General features: G+C 41.6%; 1 long non-coding RNA gene across 3 annotated transcripts in view; it reads left to right on the plus strand.

Annotated features, from left to right (window-relative positions):
* Positions 1–23,353, plus strand: part of LOC117661283 (uncharacterized) — a 44,633-nt gene that overhangs the window by 1,869 nt on the left and 19,411 nt on the right. For all 3 annotated transcript variants that reach the window (XR_009622048.1, XR_004589947.2, XR_009622049.1), the window contains exon 2: positions 4,653–4,775. This is a non-coding gene — a long non-coding RNA (uncharacterized LOC117661283). The remainder of the gene's footprint in view (positions 1–4,652; positions 4,776–23,353) is intronic.

Raw genomic sequence — 23,353 nt, forward strand, 5'->3', positions numbered from 1 at the left:
TAGATCGGCTTCCCGACTCTCAGCTGATTTGCTCTCAGCTGTTTTGCTCAGGGCTCTGTAGTTGCTAGCTGCAGAGTGCTGCAGATTTTCCCCCCCTAACTATGCTTTAAAAGCGAAACTGAAAGTAAAGCAGGGTCTTTGCTGCAATTTGACAAAATGAGGCAGAGAGAGATTTCTTTTTCTTTTTCTTTTTCCTCACCAAAAAAGGTAGGTGCAAAACTGCAAACAATGGGAAATTTAGGGCAAAAGAGGAGAGTTCAAGATTTTAAAACACAAAAGAAAAAAAGCTCTATTTAACTAGGGAATTGTAATAATTGAGATACTATTAATTGTATATTGTGTTGAAAGTAGAAATGGTTAAGTTGTGGTTTGGAGGAATATATGGGGGAAATTATTTGGTTTATTATTATTGGTAAATATAATTAATTGATTTGTAAGAAATTGGATTGCATGGAAATAATTGGAATATTCATGTTCATCTTGATTAATATACAAAAAAGATAGTTATATAACTAATTGATTCATATTAAAATGTTGAATTTGTATTAAACAACTATATTACATAATTACATAATTAACCAATGTGAGGATGGATATAAAAATAGATGACAATGGGAAGGGGTATAATATAGAATAGAAGGGAAAAATTGAATTTGATTAAGATTAGAGACGACGATGAAGGGTAATATTGTTTTTTTAAAAAAATAGATGAGGAATAAATGTGGCAAAAAGGAAATATAGAAATTGTAAATTTAATTGAAATGACTAAACACTGTTTAAATTTGTGAACCGGCCAAATACTCTGTTCAAAGAAAATACATTGTATGTTTGTATGTGTGTTTCTAATTATTGCTATTTATTCATATTTGTTCTCTTTTATTTTTTAAAGTTTAACAATTCATTCTTTATCTTAATATCTTTATATTTGTTTGGGGTTGGGTTTCTTCCTTTTCATCTTTTTTATTGTACAGCAATCTTTCTCCTCAAACCTACCACCTCTCTCTTTTCTTTCCTTCTTACTTTCTCTTCCCCCCTTCTTCTCCTCCCTACTTCCTCTTCCTTTCTCCTTCTCCTCCTCTCTTCCTCCCTCTCTTACCCTCACTCCTACTCTAATTTCCCTTCCCTTCCTTCATCCCTCTCTATTGCTGTATCCTTTTATGCATATGGACTGCTCAGAGGGCTGTAAAAGTTATTTTTGACTGGTCCTCGCACTTTTGACCAGTCCTTGAACTTACAACTGTCCTCACATTTTATGTTTTTGCCCTATCTTATCACCATGGTGAAGAGAAGCAGCTGTGAAATGAGTGACATGGTTGTTAAGAATGCTGCACGGGCATAAATGTGAGGACCAGTCAAAAGTGCGAGGACCTGTCATAAATGACTTTTTTCTATACACATAGCCATGGCCACCCGGTCACATGACCAGCTAGCCACGCCCACCCAGTCACATGACCTCCAAGCCACACCCACAAAATGGTGTGTGTCCCGCTTTACCAATGTTAGAATCTGGTCACCTTACCCATGGGGCCATGTGGGGTCATGTTTGTCTGAATCAAGTTTGGTTGAAGCCTGGAGGGTGATGCAATGCCCCCAGTGATTGTGCCATGTGCTGAGCTCTGTTGATAGATAATCCTATTACGTTCTGTAGGAAGTTAGCACTCACCCCTCTCCTAGAAAAATGAAATATTTTAGGATATACTAAAAAGGCAGTATATTTTTGCTAAAAGAGAAGTAGAAACTCAGAGAAGCAGAAACTCAGCCCCCCGCTTTTGTTAATGGGCCATTAAGGCCTGAGCCAGTCTATTCTACATAACAAAGATCTACCTCCTTCAGGCAGAGCCATTTAATTCCCCTTTATTGCACCACCCACCAAGTTTCAACCAAACTTGGCACACAGACAACCTAAAGGACTAGCTATGACCTCTGGCAGCAACCAATCAGCAACCAATACTCTTCCTGGGCCCCAGGAAGTTCAAAGCAGAGAGGGCATAAAACCAAGGCACGCTCAGCATCTCACCCCCTTTTCTGTTCCAGGAACTCAAACCATGTGATCCTGTCTACCATTAAACCATCTTTCCAAACAGTCTCCATGTTTCCAATGTCTTTTCTCCACTTGGAGCTGAACCCAGATGGATATTTCTTCTTACAGTTCTGGAGGGTCATGTCTCAATCCCATCACCCTGGAACTGAATGTCTTTTGTCTTGTAGATAGGCTGGCCCAGTCCTTCTTAATGGGCACCAGATATCTGCTGGGGGCGGGGAGCTGGGGCTGAGTTTCTGTCTCCCTTAAGATTTCCATTTCTCTTTTAGGGGAAATATAATATTTCTAAAATATTTCATTCTTCTAGTATAATCCTCTTTTAAAAACAAAGGTGTTTTTTTTTTACTCTGGTATTTTCCTCTTGGCTATTTGCCAATTTTATGTGATGTTTATGCATTGATTTTATTAATGGTAGTTTGAATGATTACGGGGCAGTTTTGAAAAGCTTGATTAAATAATAAGTACTGTTTCATAAATGATTCTTACAGTTCAGCCTGACAACTACTTTCTTAACTGATAGTCTTCAGGGCACCATAACCTAGCCTTCCATTAGAAAAGAAATTACCATCAATCAAGTAATTATCACTTTTTCCAGAATGCTTTTAAATGCAAACAGGCTTATTAAAGGAGATGGAGCTATCATTTAATTAATAGCTCCTGCAGTTTTCACATCTGTTTCTTTGGATTTTTCTTTTTGAGCATCAGTTCTCACACAGCCCATTCACCTCAGGGTAAGAAGGGAAGGCACAAAGAGCTAACAAATGTTTATTTTTATGTGGATGAAAAGGCAGCGGCTCTGCCACACATCAAATGGCACCCTTGTTCAATTTTCTTAGCATATTAATTTAAGATAATCATTATTCATGGTTCTGATTAAAATAATTCATGCTGTTGAATACTATACACTTCTTTGTGAATAGTATTTAAAATGACCTTTAACACAATATTTGTAGTGTTAATTAAATGTCACTAGTTTTAGGAAGAAAATTAACAACTTTTATTTTTTTAAAGAGTTGGTGTATATATAGCACCTGAGTCTATGTAGTTTGCTCCTAAATCCATCTCTACAGTAAGGTGTTTAAATGTAATGGAAATAATAAATTATTGTTAAAAGAATGTGCCACTCCAAGCCTCAAGTATGTTCTGTTTATCATTCTCAGCAAGAATGACAGAAAAATGGGTAAAAGATTTATTTGTGGTCTGAAACCTTTTTTTGTTATTCTTACTTACAAATGTGGGAATTTGTTCAAACAATGTTTTTATTTAGGTAACAGGCCAGAATTTGCTATCTTGATTGGTTGCACTTACCTGTATTTCATCAGCAAATAGTAGCCTTCTGCGGGTGTTTTCTTGATGCAGGAACGACAATGTGAGTCCAGGACAGGAAGCAGAGGAATGGGTCCATCTCCAGCATCTCCTTCCCATCCTTCAATCCCAAATTTTGCATTGATCAGGAAAGCCTGAAGGTGATTTCTATATAATGGCACTTGAATATGATTGCCCCTAGGCCCGTAATGGCGAACCTATGGCACGCGTGCCACAGGTGGCACACGGAGCCATATTAGTGGGCACGCCAGCTCAGCTCTGGGGCGCATGTGTGCACCAGCCAGCTGATTTTCGGGCCTTCTGGGCCCACTAGAAGTAGGGAAACAGGCTGTTTCCTGCCTCTGGAGGGCCTGGGGGCGGGGTGGGGAAGGCCCGTTTTTTTTTCTTACCTGGCTCCAGATCCCCTCTGTGTATCTGGGAAGGGCGAAAACAGCCTTTCCCACCCCCTTGGAGGCCCTACGGAGGCTGAAAGGGCCCATTTCCCGACTCCCGGTGGGACAGGAAGTGACGTTTTTTCCTGTCCCCAGCCTCCAGAGACTCCTAGACAGGCTCCTAGAGACTCCTAGAGAGGTTCTGGAGGCTGGGGACAGCAAAAAAAGTCACTTCCTGTCCCACCGAGAGTTGGGAAATGAGCCCTTTCAACCTCCGTAGGGCCTCCAAGGGAGTGGGAAAGGCTGTTTTTGCCCTTCCCAGATACAAAGAGAGGATCTGGAACCAGGTAAGAAAGAAAAACGGGCCTACCAGGCCATCATGTGCCAGGAGGGGGGAGGGGGTTGCGCACGCATGCGCGTGGGCATGTGCGCGCGCGACCCTCTCCCGCCCCCCCCTCTCCTGGCACGCGATGGCAAAAAGGTTAGCCATCACTTCCCTAGGCTATTAGGAAATTGCATTATCAGGGTGAAGTCAAACAATACTATAACCATCTCTTTCTGTCTCATAGACATTATGGTATCAAACTGACAACATGTGTGGTATGATAGTGTCATGAACATAAAAGAAATTACTTATGTCTTGCCTCTTGTGTGATGATGTCACACTCCAATTTTATTACTTGCCACCTGCCCCCATCATGGATGCCTAGGCATGTTTTCGCTCACACAATCACACTAAATAAATTTAAACACAATTTTCAGAAGAGGTAACCTAATATACTAACAATTTACAATATTGACTTTCAAATATCTTCACAAACCCTTGTGTCCTTTTTGAATGGAGATTGGGGTTCTGTTTTAGCTTGTCTGCTTCAGCCGGTCCAGTTTAACTGCTGTCTAACTGTGCACCCTAGGCCAAGTTTCTCCTGATAATATCACCCCAAGGACAGAAGAAACATTGTATATTCACAAGGATCCTGTTTCTTGGGAAAAGGTCAGTGGAAGCAAAGTGCAAGATGGCAAGAACAAAGCAGTAGGTAAGTAAAAGCAGCATTAAAAGGACAGGGCTTAACAATGTACATATCAATTTGTCCTTAAGGAGATTCCCTATTATCATATTTCATAACTTGCCATCCTTTCAATGCCCAATTGATTTAAAATATTTTTTTCTGAGTGATTGGAGATCTTTGTCTGCAGAAGATGGATGCAACATGCACAAAGATTTATTCATTTCTTCTAAATGTGTGTCTAGTTCTTGGTCCATGAAATGTAGCACAGGAATTAAAAGATTAATTTTAAATATTCTGACCAAGGTAGTCTTCTTTCTTAATTTTTGAAATAGTAGCCTTCCATCCAGTAGCACAATCAGGTAATAGTATTTTATATTTATAATTGTTTTTCAACAATTAAATTTAACTGAATTGATGCATTTCAGAAATATATAACATAATTTACAAGGCAGTAAAAAAAGCTTATGAATGGGACTCTTCAATGATCCATCTTGTCTCCCATGCTCTTTAACATTTGCATGAAATTGTAGAAGAGAACATTCATAGAGATGAAATAAAGTTTCATCAGTGCATTGATGACATGCTGCTTGACCTCCTGCTTCCATTGTTTAAACCCAGGAAAGTTATAGAAGCTGCCAATCAGTGCTGAAAAGTATGCCTGAGAGTGAACTTTATCTAATTAAGATGCAATATTATTGACCAAAGATTCCAGCAATGAAGATACTCAGTCACTTTTAAACTACAATGCACTTATCCCTAAAGTTATTTAGTGCTGCTTGGAGTGCTCATTTAGACATCAGTAAAGCTAAAGCTGAAAGAAACTATGTTATCTAGTAATGGAATGGATAGGCAATACTGTAATATTGTGAAGCAAAAAGGCTGCTTCATAATGCATCATTACGCAACAAACTATTTGCATATTAGTAGCACTGCCACATACTTTACGAATGTAGTGAGTGAATGAGTGAATGAGTGGAGGATAGGGGTTTCCATACTGCCACTTTTTTTATGCCCAGGAAGTCCCTCTATAATTCTTTTCACTTTAGCAGTGAATATTCTTTTCTATTCTGAATGATTTTTTTTTAATGAAATTAGTTGAATGTTAGCATTGGGCTTTGCAGACATGCACACAGTATGATAAAGAGCAAACAAATTAGTAATCTTTTTATTTTGTATGACTCAATGATGTTGCCTTCATCTTATCTTCAGCCCATGAATGACAGAGTTATGACATTCTTAGTTGTTCCATTTTAATGTTGAAGCTTTCTGCTTACACTGGTAGCAACCCATGCAGGGGCATCACCTATGCTTCATTGACTGTTTTGTTGGTGGAAACAAGCTGGCATCTCTTGTCAACTCCAGTTGGTATCAGCATTTCTCTGGGATTCATTCTCTTCTGCTTCCATGCCTTCTTTTTCCGAGGAAAGAGAATGGGGTACAACTGCCAGCTGCTACTCTAGCAGTAGCTCTCTGCAGCCTTCTCCACAGCTGACCAGTGGTTGAGGAGCAAGACGATAAGGAGGAAGTTAGCTCTCCTTCCAATAACCTAGAATAACTTTGCCTGATAAAGGGGGAGAACCTCACCTGATTTACTGTGCAACTTCCACAATCAAATTAATCAGCACTGCAGCAGGCTTTCAACTGATCCATAAAGTGATGGAGACTGTCTAATAAAGCAGGAGAAGCTCTCTAACGTTATCCCAGTTTGTTAAACTCAGCAGCTGTTCATAAGGTTGGACAACCAGCTGTTAAGTGTGCTTGTACCAAGTATGAGTTTAGCCCTCACACACAAAAATCACACTTGCAATTACTCTACTGGACAACTGATCATTGAGCTGAGGAGCTGCCCACTTTAGCAAATAGGTTGGGGTGGTATGGATAATTGCTGACAGATTATTTCCCACTGGCTGATAATGATCAGAAAAGTGGAGGCAGCAAAACCAGAGGGTTTAATCAGTGGCTTTACTTAATACTCCTTACACCTCTGGAATCACATCATCAACAGAACAGAGGCTATAGAGGCTGATATAAAGTGATATACTTTTCTGCCAGTTCAAGAAAATTTGGATAATGAGGCATGGAGGCAGGCTCATTGAGTGAAAACATCTTAAAATGAGCACATTACATTTGAAAATTGTAGTAATGTAGTTTTAAGCAAACTAATGCATTTTATCATCTTTCACGACAATACCCAATTAATCATACCCTGGTAAAAAGTATTTGAAGATATAAAAGCAAGAAAAGAGCCTTGGTAGTACAGTGGTCTAAAGCACCCTGTTATTAACACAGCTGCCTGCAATTACTGCAGGTTCGAATCTTACCAGGCTCAAGGTTGACTCAGCCTTCCATCCTTTCTAAGGTAGGTTAAATGAGGCCCAGTTTGTGGGGGCAATAAGCTGACTTTGTATAAATATACAAAAGTATGAAGGCTGTTGCTTAACGCATTGTAAGCCGCCCTGAGTCTCTGGAGAAGGGTGGCATATAAATCAAATTTTTTAAAAAATCATCAATAATCCTGCTTTTCAGTTTATTATTCTCATTACAAATTGACGTGATAATAGAAATGTATCCAGTTTCTGTTGATTTTGCTATATTTGTTATTACAAAGTTATAGAAAATTGAAGTATGTTTGCCATTGGAACAGAAATATCTAAAAGTATAGGAAATTGTTTTCATTGGAGAATGAAACAATAAAGAACTTTGAAAACTCTAAATATAAATACATTCCAGTTAGCTATATCAATATTGTTTTTCCTAATAAATTATCTTCATCTCTATAAATGCTCTGGGTGCTCTTTTTATATATATTTTAATTACTAATCAAATGTTAATATAGACACATTTATACATTGATATTATAAACAGCAAAATACAAGTGTGTATCAAAAGCTGAATGTGGTTGCAGCTACCTGGTGCAGCTACCTATCTCTCTCTTAAATTATAGTTTTATTAAGGTTTATTATAGCATAAAATACAAGGAAAATAAAGATTTAAAAAGGGAGGAAGTACAGGATGAGGGGGGAAAAGAGAGGAAAAAGAGATGTTGACCTCTGACTCCTTCCAATATAATAAAATACTAATATATTAACAACCTTTAATGTTTTACATTATCTATAATTGTTACAAGCCAGTTCTATAACTGCACAATTGTTAAATCTTCTAACTAAATTCTAACTTTGATTCCCCCCCCTTTTATGTATAAAAACTAGAAGCAATATCTCAATAGAAACAAGACCAAATAAAATATATTTGTTTAAAACATTTTACACTGCTATCTTAACCAAATCCATTTGCCCCTGTTGTGGGGAATGATATATATTTCTATTAACATTTACTAAACTTTCTAAATCAGGGGTTCAAAGTCAATTTCATTGAGGGCCACATTAGCAGTATGGTTGCTCTCAAAGGGCCAGTAGCCAGGTCGCCATGACTAGGTGGGCATGGCTGGGTGGGTGTGGCCTGCTCAACACTGCTCATTGGGTGTGGCTGACTCAGGATAGTTGGGTCGGGATGGAACAAGTCTCAATGGCTAACTTGATGTGGGGACAATTCGGTGCCCCACAAGCTCCTCATCTCCCCAAACTGCTGGCAGCATGTACCTAGGGGGCAGGGCGGAGGCAGTCCTTCACTGGCTCCAGGGCAGCCCTGCGGATCTAAGGCTAACTATGTTCTGGGCCTTGATGGCTGCCATCAAGTTGTAGATCAGTGCGCGGCTGGGCTGGGCTGGGACACCGGGGGCCGGTCCTTCACTGGCTCCAGGGCAGCCCCTTGGGCCAGATATAACCACATTGCGGGTGGATTTGGCCTGGGGGCCTTGTGTTTGACATGTTTGTTCTAAACTATCATCTATATTAACAAAAATCACTATACCCTTTCAAATTCTTTAGCTTTAAATGAAAAACACTTTTATATTCATTTTAAGACTCTTACAGTAAATATTTCTTAAGAAATTTCATCTTTATAAGTAAAATCAATTAATTCTAATGCATCTTTTAAAATTTCCTTTTAACATACATACTTTCAAATTCACTTTCAACAATATTTTAGAAACTTTAGGAATTATTCAAGGATTATATATAAAAAGAAAGAGAAAATAAAGATCAAATTTTTTTCTTTCCCTCTTGAACATAAATACTTTCCAAAATTAATTTCAATAATCATTTTCAAACCCACTTTATAAGCACAAAGCAATGCATTTCTTTTCAGTGGTGGGTTTCAAATTTTTTTACTACCGGTTCTGTGGGTGTGGCTTGGTGGGTGTAGCATGGTTTGGTGGGCATGGCAGGGGAAGGATACTGTAAAATCTTCATTCCCACACCACTCCAGGGCAAGGTTACTGCAAAATCCCCATTTCCTCCCAATCAGCTGGGACTCGGGAGGCAGAGAATAGATGGGGGTGGGGCCAGCCAGAGGTGATATTTACCGGTTCTCCGAACTACTCAAAATTTCTGCTACCGGTTCTCCGAACTACTCAAAATTTCTGCTACCGGTTCTCCAGAACTGGTCAGAACCTGCTGAAACTCACCTGTTTCTTTTAATTGCATATATCAAACTAATAGAAAATCCAGTGCAATCATTCTCGCTCTTTTTAACTTTTTAATGGCCTTCTAGATTATTGATCATGGTATTCTTTTTGGGTGGCTTCATGAATTGGGACTGGGTGGCATAGTTTTAAACAAGTTCAGGTCCTTTCCTTGAGGTTGGACCCTCAAGGAAAGTTGATAGGAAGCAAGAGTTCTAAACCCTGATGACTCACTTGTAGCATTGCACAAGGCTTGGTATTCTCTCCTATTTAACATCTACATGAAACCGCTGGTGAAATCATCTGTCATCATCAGTTGAGATATCATTATTATGCTGATGATACTCTATGCTTGGTGACCCATGTGATGCTGTTTCTGTCCTCTCGTGATGCCTGGAGGCTGTGGGGTCCTGGATGGGGGAAGAATAGCCTTTGACTGAATCCTGGAAAGAATGAGTGGCTTTGGGTGCATGGAGCCTCAGGATCCGAGTTTTTATCATCTCTGGTTCTGGACAAGGTTGCACTTCTCCATTCAGATCCAGTTTGCAACTTAGGGATTCTCCTGGATTCATGTCTCCTGCTCAAAGAGAAGGTGATGGTGGGTGACTAGGAGAGCTTTTGTACCCTTCAGGATTGTGACCTTTCTTAGTTTTTGACTCCCTATGCTAAAACCCTGGTAATCTCTCATCTGAACTACTGGAATGTGCTCTACTTGGGGCTACCTTTGAAATTCATTCAGAAGCTTCAACTGGAGCAAAGCACAGCCCTGGGAGTAGTCTTTGGAGCCTCTAGGATGGCTCATATTACACCTCTGCTCCATGAACTGCTTTGCATACAGGTCTGCTCCAAGTCCAGTTCAAAGTGCCTACTGAAAACTATCAGGATCCAGAAGAAGAGCCTTTTCTGCCACAGCACCCTCCCTTAGGAACATCCTGCCCTCCAGGATAATATCTGTCTCCTAGGGTAAGATCTGCTTTCCTTCGGTAAAAGCTAAAGACCTGGCTCTGCAAGTTGACGTGGGGACCCAATGGAGGAATTCTATTCTGGAAGTGGTGGCAAGATTGATAGCAGATTCTACGCACTGCTCTCTGCTCCCCACTCACCCATCTTTTTACTAGTCATATTGTTGTTGTTTTTTCTTTTTCTTTGTTTTATTGTTTTATTATTTTATGTTATTGTTCTAGTTATTTACTTTTCCTTTGTTTAACCTTCTTTTTATTTTTTCATTTTTATGGATACCCTATGGCCGTGATGGCGAACCTATGGCACGCGTGCCACAGGTGGCACGCGGAGCCATATTAGTGGGCATGCCAGCTCAGCTCTGGGGCACATGCGCGCGCCGGCTAGCTGACTTTCGGGCCTTCTGGGCCCACCAGAAGTAGGGAAACAGGCTGTTTCCTGCCTCTGGAGGGCCTGGGGGCGGGGTGGGGAAGGCCCGTTTTTTTTTCTTACCTGGCTCCAGATCCCCTCTGTGTATCTGGGAAGGGCGAAAACAGCCTTTCCCACCCCCTTGGAGGCCCTACGGAGGCTCAAAGGGCCCATTTCCCCACTCCCGGTGGGACAGGAAGTGACATTTTTTCCTGTCCCCAGCCTCCAGAGACTCCTAGAGAGGCTCCTAGAGATTCCTAGAGAGGTTCTGGAGGCTGGGGACAGCAAAAAATGTCACTTCCTGTCCCACCGGGAGTTGGGAAATGGGCTTTTTCAGCCTCCGTAGGGCCTCCAAGGAAGTGGGAAAGGCTGTTTTCGCCATTTTGCTGGGGAAAGCGGCTTCCTGGAAGTGGGACCAAGAGGAGGAAGCAGCATTCTGGGCCGTCAAAGGACTCTTAACATCCAAAAGCGTCCTCATACAATACAACGAGACACTCCCAATCAAGCTCACCTGCGATGCATCACCATACGGGGTGGGGGCAGTCCTCAGCCATGAACTCCCTAATGGCTCAGAAGCCCCAATAGCCTACTTTTCCAAGACAATGTCCAGCGCGGAACGCAACTACAGCCAGCTGGACAAAGAGGCTCTGGCCATCGTCGCAGGAGTCAGACGGTTCCACGAGTACGTCTATGGGAGGAGCTTCACCATAGTGACCGACCACAAGCCGCTCCTGGGACTCCTCGCAGGCGACCAACCAACCCCGACCTTCATGTCCCCGCGGATGACAAGATGGGCCATCTTCCTAGCCGGCTATTCCTACAGGCTCGTGCACCAGCCAGGCACATCCATAGGAAACGCCGACGCGCTGAGCAGATGCCCATCAAAGGATCCGGTGGAAGACCCAGCCCCCACGCTCGTCCTCTTCCACATCGACAACGACGACAGCTGCCCAGTCTCATCTGCAGATGTGGCCGTCCACACTCAAAAGGACCCCACACTCCGCCAAGTGAGATCCTGGATCCTCAGAGGGTGGCCGATGGAGAAGGCAGAGGAGAAATTCAGCCCCTTCGTCAGGAAGCAAAAGGAGCTGTCCACTATGAGAGGCTGTTTGCTATGGGGAGACAGGGTGCTGATTCCCAGCACTCTGCAAAGAAGAACGCTAGAGACTTTGCATAATGGGCACCCCGGCATCATCCGCATGAAAGCCCTGGCACGGAGTTATGTCTGGTGGCCATCACTGGACAGAGACATCGAAGAATGGGTCTCCAGATGTGACCTGTGCCAAGAAGTATGCCCAGCACCGCCCCAAGCCGAAACAGTGAAGTGGGAGACCCCCAGCAACCCCTGGTCGAGGATCCACATCAACTTCGCGGGTCCGATGTAGGGCCGCCTCCTACTCATCGTCGTCGATGCCTTCTCCAAGTGGCTCGAGGTGGTACCCATGGCATCTACCACAACTGAAGCGACGATCCAGGCTCTACGCCGCCTTTTCGCCACCCATGGGCTGCCGGATGTGCTGGTCTCCGACAACGGGCCCCAACTCACGTCCCTGGCCATGGAGGCATTCCTGGCCGGACTGGGCATCCACCATGCCCTGTCCGCCCCTTACAGGCCAGCTGGGAACGGACAGACTGAACGGATGGTGAGACTCACCAAGGAGGCACTCACCAAAATGGGCACGGGCGACTGGCAGGAAAGAATTGACAACTTTCTCCTCACCCAGCACATCACGCCGCATGCCACCACCCACAAGAGCCCAGCTGAGATGTTGATGGGCAGAAGGCTGAGGTCACCACTGGACCGGCTGCACCCACAATACAGCCCAGAAGTGACCGCAACGGCCAGCCGCCCGCTTCGCGCCTTCAGCATAGGAGATCCGGTTTTCGCACTGAATTTCCACGGCTCTCCAAAATGGCTGAAGGGGAAGATAGAAAGCTCAACCGGCCTGAAGTCCTACACAGTGGAGCTGGAAGATGGACAGGTCTGTAGACGTCACATCGACCAGCTCCGGAAAAGGTGGAGGGAAGTAGGACAAAACCAGCCCGACGAGGTAGCCTTGCAACACCCCAACGAGGTAGGCCTACAACACCCCAATGAGGTAGGCCTACAACACCCCAACGAGGTAGGCCTACAACACTCCGGTGAGGTAGGCCTACGACACCCCGACGAGGCATGCCTACGACACCCCGGCGAGGCTGGCCAACAACACCCCGGCGAGGTCAGCCCACCAGACCCCAGCAAGGCAGGCCAACAACACCCCGGCGAGGTGGGGAAGCAAAGACCCGACCGACCAGGACAGCAGGATGCCAGAGAAGTAGACCGGGGACTTCTCAACCAGGGAGAACCCCGGCCACCCGGCTGGGGCAGCAGACAGGCCCAGAGCAAGGAGGACTGCCAGCCAAGGACCGCAGTAGACCGGGGACCGCCCGAGGTGGGCACACCACAGCTCATGGGTGAGGATGGCACACAACACCCCGGCGAGGGGGACCTCCACCCAGCACAGAGGGCAGCCCAGCAACAATACCCCAGCCCAGAAGACCCCAGCCACCGACCTGCAGTAGACCAGGGACTAGGGTGAAGGGAAAGCCTACAACACCCCGACCAGGGAGGACAGCGCCACCCCTGCGAGGTCGGACCCCATGACCAAGGTCAGCACCACCCACCGCCGAGAGACCGGACCTGAGGGCACCGATCCGAGACACCCCCCCGACAACAAGAAACCGAACTGCAGCCGAACCACAGAGCCTGGGAGACCGGGGAGGAGCAAGTGACAACCAGGGACTTACCGAGACTCAGACGCTCTTCCCGGGTCGGCACCGAGCGGCCACACCGAGATGACCGATGCACAGGCCAGGAGGAAGACCATCAGAACCAGCAGTCCGAGGTCCACGGTTCGGCCGGAGGCGCTGGGAGTGACCCCGCACACTCGCCAGCCAAACCGAGTCCGGTTCCGGAGAGGGAACCAGGAGGCACATGAGCCCCGTCCGTCCAGGTTGGCGTCGATGAAGAAGTGAGACTGCGCAGGTCAACTAGGGTGCCGAGGCGTCCTACATACCTGCGCGATTACGTGACATTCATTAACCTTGAGTGACTGTTTTCTAACTAGGAGGGGAGGAGTGTTATGTCCTTATAAGGACACCTGCCCGGATTGGCTGCCAGCCATCGGGCGGGAAGTTTGAATAGCTGTCTAGGGGCGGTGCGTCTGCCGGAGCGAATATAAGGAGAGCCCCGGCAGCGCACAGCCAATCTTGTTACTGTAGCTAATAAAGTTACTAAATGTATCGAGCTGGTCACATCTTCATTTCCTGCGCCTGATCTAACACTTTACATCCATGAAGTGATATAGACATGTTGCACCTGCCAACAAGAATAGTGGGCAGAGCAATGGTGAAATCTGAATTGGTTTGCCACTGGTTTGCTGGCTGCACATGTGCAGTGCGCCAACTATGCACTGTGTGCATGCATGCGCTGTGTGTGCCAAATGCGTGCTGTGTGCACGCACATGTGCATTGCACACCAAACGTGTCCTGTGCATGTGCGCATGCACGGTACGTGCCAAAAGGAGGCTTGGGAAGGTAAGTAGAGCAGCAAGGGGGGGGGATCAGCTGTGCTGCGCGATTTAAATTTACTAGAAAGCAGGATTTCCTGCTTTCTAGAGATTTTAAATCATGCAGCACAGCTAATTGTCGGAAATACTGGTTGGGAGGAACTGGTAGCTTTTTTTTTTTTTACTACCGGTTCCCCCGAATGGTAGTTTTTATCACTACTCGTTCACATGAACCGGTGCAAGCCAGTAGCATTTCACCACTGGGGTAGAGGGCTATTGCAAATCTATCAAACTGTAGAAGAAAAACAAAGTTTGAATGACTAAGTGAATCAAAGTACAGAAAAATTGCTGCAAATTTCCCATTTGCTCTACATGTATGATTTAATTTTTTTGGGGAAAAACAAAAGCTGAATTGAGTTCACTGCTGAAAAGCACTGAGTAGTTTAGCAGGGACATTGGAAAGCAGTTTGGTTTGATAAATGTGCAAAATAGCTGTTAAAACAGGAAAAAATGTTAAAGATTATGGATTCAAACTTGATAATGTTTAAATTGATATTTGTTAAAATTTGATAAAAGCAGTAACTCCAGAAAATTTGATAAAAACAGTAACTCCAGAAAAAGGGTATAAGTACTTAGGAGTTTTGGAAGCTTCTGACCTATTGTGCAACCAAGTCAAGGAAGCTACTTCAACAAAATACATAAAGCAAGTCTGGAAAATCTTGCAAATTTTTATGCTACTGGTTCTGTGGGCATGGCTTGCTGGATGAGGCTTGGTGGGGGTCATGTGACTGGGTGGGTGTGGTCAACTTTTTTTTTTTACTTTTTAAAAGCATTTTTTACTATCTATTCGCCTGAACTGATAGTAAAAACAAAAATACTTTAAAAAAGTAAAAAAAAGGTTCTGATGATTGCACAGCACACCTGATTGTCAATCAGCTGTGCTCGTGATTGGAACCTTTTTTTTTAACTTTTTTAAAGCATTTTTTTACTACCGGTTCGGACAAATAGGTAGTAAAAAATGCTTTTAAAAAGTAAAAAAAAGATTCCAACAATTGCGTGGCACAGCTGTGATCATCAGAACCTTTTTTTTACTTTTTAAAGCATTTTTTTACTACCAATTCGCCCGAACCGGTAGTTTTTATCACTACCAGTTCACCCGAACCAGAGCAAACCGGTAGCATTTCACCCCTGGCTTGGACTCAGCTAGAACTTGATGACTTGGATTGAAAGGCAAGAAAACTAATGACAATGCACCATGCTCTGCACCCAAAAGGTGATACTGATTGACTTTGCCAAGATCTCAGGGTAGCAGAGAACTCTTACAGGTGAAACAAACCATGGAAGAGGAAAAACACGGCTTAAATGACTACATAAAAAAAAAAGCAAAAGAGCCTCTGCTGAAGGAGGTGAACAAGGGAAATTTCTTGAAAACAAGATTGAAAGCAGAATATTGATGTCAACTTCGAAACGGATCAGGCCTGTTGCAGCCATCTTTCCATTTCTCAGCTTGCCACACAGTGTGGGAGGGTGGGAAGTCTGGAATATCAGACCAGACAACAGATCCTGTGGGAACCAAGGTCATCTCAACAGGTGCTGGCCAGAGACTGAGAGGAGAGATGCCAGAACACCTAATTGCACAATGTGACCTGTGACCAGGAGGGAGGGAATTATCGATTCTTTAATTATACTGAAACCACGGTAAATATTTAGAGGTGGTTTTGTTTTCATTTGTGCTGAAATGATGTACTCAATAAAACAGTTCTTTGAGAAAGCTGAAAGTCTCAGAGTGCTGAATTGGTTGGGTTCATTAGTCGGAACCTTGACAATCGAAAGGAAACAATTGAGCATCAGGTTCCTAACTGGAAAAAGAAGCCTATGCACAGTCAATACCTGAAGGACATTGAATGAAAGGTAACATGGAGCTAGTTGAGATCAAGAGTGCTGAAGAAAGAAACTGAAGGCTTCATTTTGGCTGCCTAAGAACAAGCTTTGCAGACCAATTCCATGAAAGCAAAAATTCAACATGTCAGCAACAACAGCAAATGTCACTTATGCAACGAGAAAGATGAAATAGTGGATTACCTTTTCAGTGGCTGCAGCAAAATCTCACAGACTGATTATCTACAACATCATGATCTAGTTGCCAAAATCATACATTGGAAGCTTTGCCAGAAGTTTGGGTTCAAATGTAGCAAAAATTACTGGGAACACCAAGTTGACAAGGTTCTTCTGAAAATGAGCAAGTCAAGATCCTGTGGGACTTTCAGATCCAAACAGACAGATATCTGGCCCACAACACACTTGACATCATTATTGTGGAAAAGAAAAAGACTGGTTCATTGATATTACAATACCAGGTGATGCACGAATTGAAGAGAAACAGCTAGAAAAAATAACAAAATGTCCTGATTTACAAATTGAAGTTGAGCTATTGTGGAGGAAGAAATCAATGGTTGTACCAATAGTAATAGGAGCCCTTGGAGCAATACCCAAAGGGCTGCCTAGATACATGAAAATCCCAAACTTATTAGACCTGAATATTCTGACTTAGCAAAAATATCACTCTACTCATAACTGCCTATATACTTATATGTTACCTTAACCTCAGATCCTTGGTTAGGATCTGAACTATTAAGTTTTTACCAGTCCCAGACTGTGAATCGAATTGAAGATTAAATAATAATAATAACAACTCTATTTAACTTATTAAATTTAAGTCACTCTCTTCAACTTGTCTTCATAAAATAAAATCATTTTCTTCTTCAGAATGTCTTTTAAATGAATATAAATTTCTCTTTTTCTCAAGAGATTCTCCAGTATGACTTTTAAAACAAATATGTCAACACAGTCAATTTCCATTTTCACTTTAAAGTGGAGATCCCAGATTTGTTCTCATGAGGTTTGTAGATTAATTACAATGCTTCTTCTTTCAATTCATCTTAATAGTAAGCACTGTTGGTGTCAGATTTATATTTCAAAATTGCAGTTAAGTCCTTTAAATTTTCAAATATTTGTGTAGTAGCCTTAGTGGTTTGATAACTTTCTGAACTTGGTTGAATTTCTGGTTTACTCATCTTTCTTCTAATTACTTGAATGATTTGTTCCTCTTGCTCCTCTTTTGTAACATTTTTGGAACATAGTTGATCTATAAAGCAAATTGTTTTGTTTAAATACTGGTCCAAAATAATTTTTGCATTCTCATTCTGGCTTAGATGCCTTTGGTATTTCTTCATCTTTGTCTGTTCTTTAGCTCCCTTTTGTGGTCAAAAAATAAATATTTCTTTTTAAAATCAGATTTTGGCCTCCCACAACAAACAATCCAAAATTGCAAATGTTACTTTCCTATGTCAGATAAAGTTGGCAAATTTATGAAAATGACAAAATAAAACCACAATCTTTTAAATCCTTATGTTTCTTCATAAAAATTAAAATGAAAAAAAAAATACCCCACACTTCCTTATTTTAGCTCACCTCTGAAAATTCTCCTTCTGAGTATTCAACAATAATAATGCCAAAAATGGCACAGATCTTCAAAAAATACAGTGTTTTCCTGAAAATAAGACCTCCCCTGAAAATAAGCCCTCCCCAAAAATATTTAAACGCATGTGCAGCCAGTCCCTGCCATTTCCTCTGGTTAGGGTTAGGGAGACAAGGATGAAAATCAGGTAAGACAGGAAGTGGATCCCCATCTTGCTCCATGCGCCCCAAAATAATAAGACCTCCCTGAAAATAAGCCCAAGCGCTTATTTCGGGGTTCAAAAAATATAAGACAGGGTCTAAGTGAGATATTTGTTAAGTGTGTTTTGTCCCATTTTACAATGTTTCTTGATCCAGTTGTTAAGTGAATCACTGCAGTTGTTAAGTTAGTAACATTGTTAAGTGAATGACCCTGGGACACTGCAACCGTCATAAATATGAATCAGTTGCCAAGTGTCTGAATTTTGATCATGAGACCCTGGGGATGCTACAATGGTTGTACATGTGAAAAAAGGTCATCATCAGTCACTTTTTTCAGTGCTGTTATAACTTTGAACAATCACTAAATGAACTGTTGTAAGTTGAAGATTACTACTTCCATATTCATCCTTAATTGGTTTTAGGAGGTGGGATGAGTACCAAAAATGATGCGTACCAAACAAAATTTTTCCATAAGGAATAATGTAGTGAGTCACAAGGCAGCCGATAGTGATAAGTTCTAGCTTGTTCCAATGAGTACCCAGACAAATTTTTCATGTCAAAATACATTGAGTACCAAATTAGATGAGTTTTAAAGCAGCTGCATACCAAAGTACCACTGTAACCAAATAAATTGTTCCAGAAGTGAAAGACATGATTTATTGTTCATTTGAACAATTGTTTATTTTTGAACTTCAAGAACGGTTGCTTTTTCAACAATGAAGTGATCGCAGCCCTGCTTCCCAACTGGATGGCTCACCTGCTGCTTTGGAGCAGAGCTCCAGAGTCCCTTTGCAAACTGCCGCTCTATGGAGGATCTTGAAGAGTGATTCTGGGATTCTGAGGAGAATTGTATAAATTCAGGGAATCCAGTTCACTTGTTTTGTAAAACTAAGATTTGGTCTGCAAAATTGTTTTCTGAATTGGTCAGTCAGCCATATTCACTGGAAGTCAGTTACCTATCTCTCTGAAACAACTTGGTTTGCCTTTTTGTGTTCCATAAACAGGTTATTAAAATGTCATCTCAGTAAAAACAACAGCATGATAGTTGTATGCATTTATTTCATCTTAAAATATTCCTGAAAACAAGAATGGGAATACTGTTGCCAAGAAAACAACATATTTATAAGCTGCCCAGAGTCTCCTCTAGGTGAGATGGGTGGCAGATAAATTATATACATATCCAAATATATACATATCCAAATTATTTGTGTTTATTGTAACTAGTGTTCAAAATATTAATCTGGATGCAGTATTGACTTTAATTATTGTAGTCAGTAGATACTATCTTTTTAATCCCCCAAATGAATTTGTCTTATATTGCATTTTAAAGCTATCTAAATGAATGGTTTCACTGAGTGATCAGTGAGAGTAAACAGGACTTGGAATTGGGAGTTATGTAACTGAGGAGAAAATGTCAAAAGACAGGGAAAGACTGTTTATTAATTCTACTACTGCCTATTTCCCAAGTGCTAGTAGTATGAGATTGGAACACTGTTTTCTGCTAACCTGAGACAGCTTCAAGGAACATATAAGAAAACCAGCTAGAGCCTGTCATAATTAGATGGTACAGAACTGACTGAAAAATCTTACCCAGGTGATGAACATCAACGGCTCCCTGTCAAGCTATGCAATATATTTACAAATAACATAATTAAGGAGATCAGAAAATGTTATCAGTTTTCAAACAACACAAATATAGGGCACAATATGAAAATTCAGGAGTTTTTGACAAACCAGAACAATGTGTAGCACTGAAAACCTTTAGCACCCTTCAAATTACGGTATATGAGTTGTCTTCCCATATTTCAGTTAACTAAAATTATGGGAAGATGACTAATATAATTTGTAGAACCCTTTCCTGTTTTCAAAATAATCATTACAGAAGCTTCTGATTATGGTTTTCAAAAGGTTGTATTTCTAACAATCCAGGAGTCAGATTCATTGGTGTATGTTCACTCCAGCCAACCATCCATCCATCCATCCATCCATCCATCCATCCATCCATCCATCCATCCATCTATCCGTCATAACTTCAGTTTTGTTTGTTACTGCTTAAATCAAGTCATATATCTCCAGAAAAGTTATAGGAGAATAAGTCTGCAAAATTTTTACAATAACTATTCCATTCAAAAAGCTACCCATATGTTTCATGACTATCTTTAAAATTATAGACTATAACCATAATAGAACTCCATAAAATGATAATTAATTATGTTATAGCCCCTCTGAATTGAGCCTCTTATTAGAAGGATTATATAACTGTGTTTCAGTCAAGAAGTTAGCAATTAACCAGTTTCCCCCCATTCCTAGTATGACCGTATGATTCACTTAAATTAATGGTCACCATTTAAAGCTTATAATTGATGAAGTTCCAGTTTAACAGATTAAAAGCATGATGCAGTTCCAAGCATGAATTTTAATATTTTAGCATGAATATTTAAACCTTCCTTTTTTCTTTTCTTTTTCCTTTATACTTCTTAATATTTTTTTCTTCTAAGAAATGAGAATTAGTCTTATATAAATATTTCAAATTATTTCGAGACAAAGCTCACATTTACAAATCTGAAAAAAATCTTTTTTCCCAACAAACTAACGTTATTTCTTACTGAAAGCTAATGAAATTACACTATTACTGAAGCATTATCAGAAATTGTTACTGAACCAATATAACATTTCTCAACTAAGTTACTTATGGATCAAAAAATAATAAGAGCATGTGTCATATGCAGCTGACAAACATTGTATAATTTGTCTCTAAGTCACAAGTAAATTAAATTCCTGTATCTTTGTATAGTGACTATTCCACTTCTGATAGTGAATTGCTTCTGGAAATGTAATGATGATCCAGTAATAGATCAAAGACTAAATTAAAATTCCGGCCACAACTCCACATATGATTGCAAAACAATTATGCCATTATACAATTTGCAAAACAATTGCACACAATATCTGATCTGTCTCTTGAATCACAAAGATGTATTAAAGCTATCTGATACCTCCAGTATTAACGATAAACTTATTTAGTACTCATCAGTACCCAGATGTGAAGATTTCTTATTTAATAGTTCTTCTTTCCCTTTCATGGATCACTGACTTGTTGTGGCGAACAGGCTTGCATAGCTCAATGAAGCTATGAGCTATGCCATGCAGGGCCACCCAAGATGGACAGGTCATAGCAGAGAGCTCTGACAAAATGTGAGCCACTGGAGAAGGAAATGGCAACCCACTCCAGTATCTTTGCCATGAAAACCCATGGACAATACCAAAAGGCAAAAAGATAAGACGCTGGAAGACGATCCCCTCAGGTCGGAAGGTGTCCAATATGCTACTGGGGAAGAGCAGAGGGATAGTACCAGTAGTGCCAGAAAGAATGAAGCGACTGGGTCAAAGCAGAAAGGACACTCAGCTGTGGATGTATCTGGTGGTGAAAGGAAAGTCCGATGCTGTAAAGATCTATACTCCAGTTAGAGCATGTTGTGAAACACATTTTTAAACTTTCTCTTCAAGATAATGTGATTATGAAAATATTCCCTCACCAAAACATAGATGTGCCAATGACAAAACCACACCTCTTTCCCCTCCTCAATTCCTCTTGACTGCACTATCATGTTATGGGGAAGTTGCCTGTAGTGAAGTCAACAAAACCAAAAATTGGCAGCCAAAAGTGCAAGTACAAAGCTAAGGCACCATTAAACATGAGTTGCAGCCCTTTGGAGAAGACCCCAATACTTCCACAGAGGGACATTTTGCTTGGCTGTTTAGGTTTTGTCTCAGAAAATGCTTCCTTCAGATGAGATTCATATAGATCAAGTCATGTGTTTTTTTAAAATAGCATAGCATTCCTCCAGATATTATAGACAACCTGGACTATAGAAACCTTTAGAGGAGGACTTCCGCTGGCTCCGCGAGCCTTGAAAGACGTTCTTTTGAGAGCGTCTGCTCCCTGGCTCCGTTAAAGCCCCAGAACAGCCGACAAACGCTGTCTGGAGGCTTGAAATTCTCTCCCCGGGCAAAGGGGAGAGAGAAGAGCAGGCAGGTGGAGGTAGAACCCCCCCGAACGCCCTAGGAAAAATCCTGGGGCGCGAAGGGCGCGCGCTCCCTAAAAGCCTGTCAAGCCGCTCCAGACCAGGGACGTCTCCGCTAATTAGCTAATTAGCGGAATTAGAAGCCGCGACCAATCTTGCTGAATGGAAATGAGGGAATTAACACCTTGAACTAACAGCAGGCGGAACGAGCAAGGAGAAATCAGACTGCAAGTATTTTTTACCTAACTCCAATGCCTAGAGCCTCCTTCAGAAGTAATCACTTAGTACTTTGCAACAATATGGTGATTGAAGCTTGAAAGGGCGGGGGAAACGGAAAGTTACAGGAAAAGTTTCGTTTTGCTGGCAGCCCTTCCCTTGGGAAAAAAAAAAGCTTTTGTGCTGACAGAAGGAGGATTTTAAACGTTAATTAACATTGGGAAATCTTTTGAGGAACTCTTCTTTTTGACTCTGATTAAATATAAAGACTAATTTCAAACTGGAAATGGCCTCAAAGCCTGTAAAAACTGTTCCTACTAAAGGAACTGGGAGTGCTGGTAGCTCCCCAGCTCATATTCCTAGATCACAAGTTTCTGCTCCTCCAGCGGATCCACAGACTTTAACGTTGGAAATGTTGCAACAAGCTCTCCAAATCACCCAAAATAAAATTGTTGATGTGATTGATGAAAAAATTAAGGAAACTAATGAAAAAATTAAGGAAACTAATGAAAAGATACAGGCTGTGTCAGATGAGATTGCAATTCGCAATCAGGGGATTAGGGATGATATATTAATGGCATTTAAGTGTCTAGCAAGTAATATTGAGATGGTGGATGACAGAGTTGAGGAAATTAAACAATCTTCTGAAATTTTGGATAGCAAAATAGGAGAAGCTCAAAACAGAATTCAAAGGGCTGAAGACGATGTAATAATGGTACAATACAGAGATATGGAATTTGCTTTAAGATTTAGAGGGGTGAAGGAGAATAAACAAGAGAATTTGAGAGAAATGATGTCTGAGGCATTGGCACCGCTGGTGGGGGAGTCCAAAAATGATCTGGGCTGGCAGATGGACAAGCTGTACCGTGTTAACTCCTGGATTGCTAGACAGAAACATCTACCAAGAGACATTGTGATATATTTTACTACAAGGAGAGTACGCAACGAAATTTTACAGGCTACTTTTAAAAACAAGCTTCGGGTGGAAGGCCAGGAAGTAATGACAATGAAAGAAATCCCCCCTAAGATCTTGAGAGCTAGAAGGGAGTATGCCTTTCTGGTGGATGAACTGAGAAAACATCAGATACAGTACAGATGGGAGGTGCCAACTGGACTAGTGGTGACTTATTCAGGAGAGAGATATCGGCTTAACACAATTTGGAAAGCAAGAGACTTTCATACTAATGTATTAAAGGCTGGCACACCCAAATCAACTAAATCACCAGAAGGCAAAAGAAAGAAAGAAGT

Source organism: Pantherophis guttatus, chromosome 3 (assembly GCF_059756535.1).
Source record: "Pantherophis guttatus breed Tessera chromosome 3, ASM5975653v1, whole genome shotgun sequence".
NCBI classification, from domain to species: Eukaryota; Metazoa; Chordata; class Lepidosauria; order Squamata; family Colubridae; genus Pantherophis; species Pantherophis guttatus.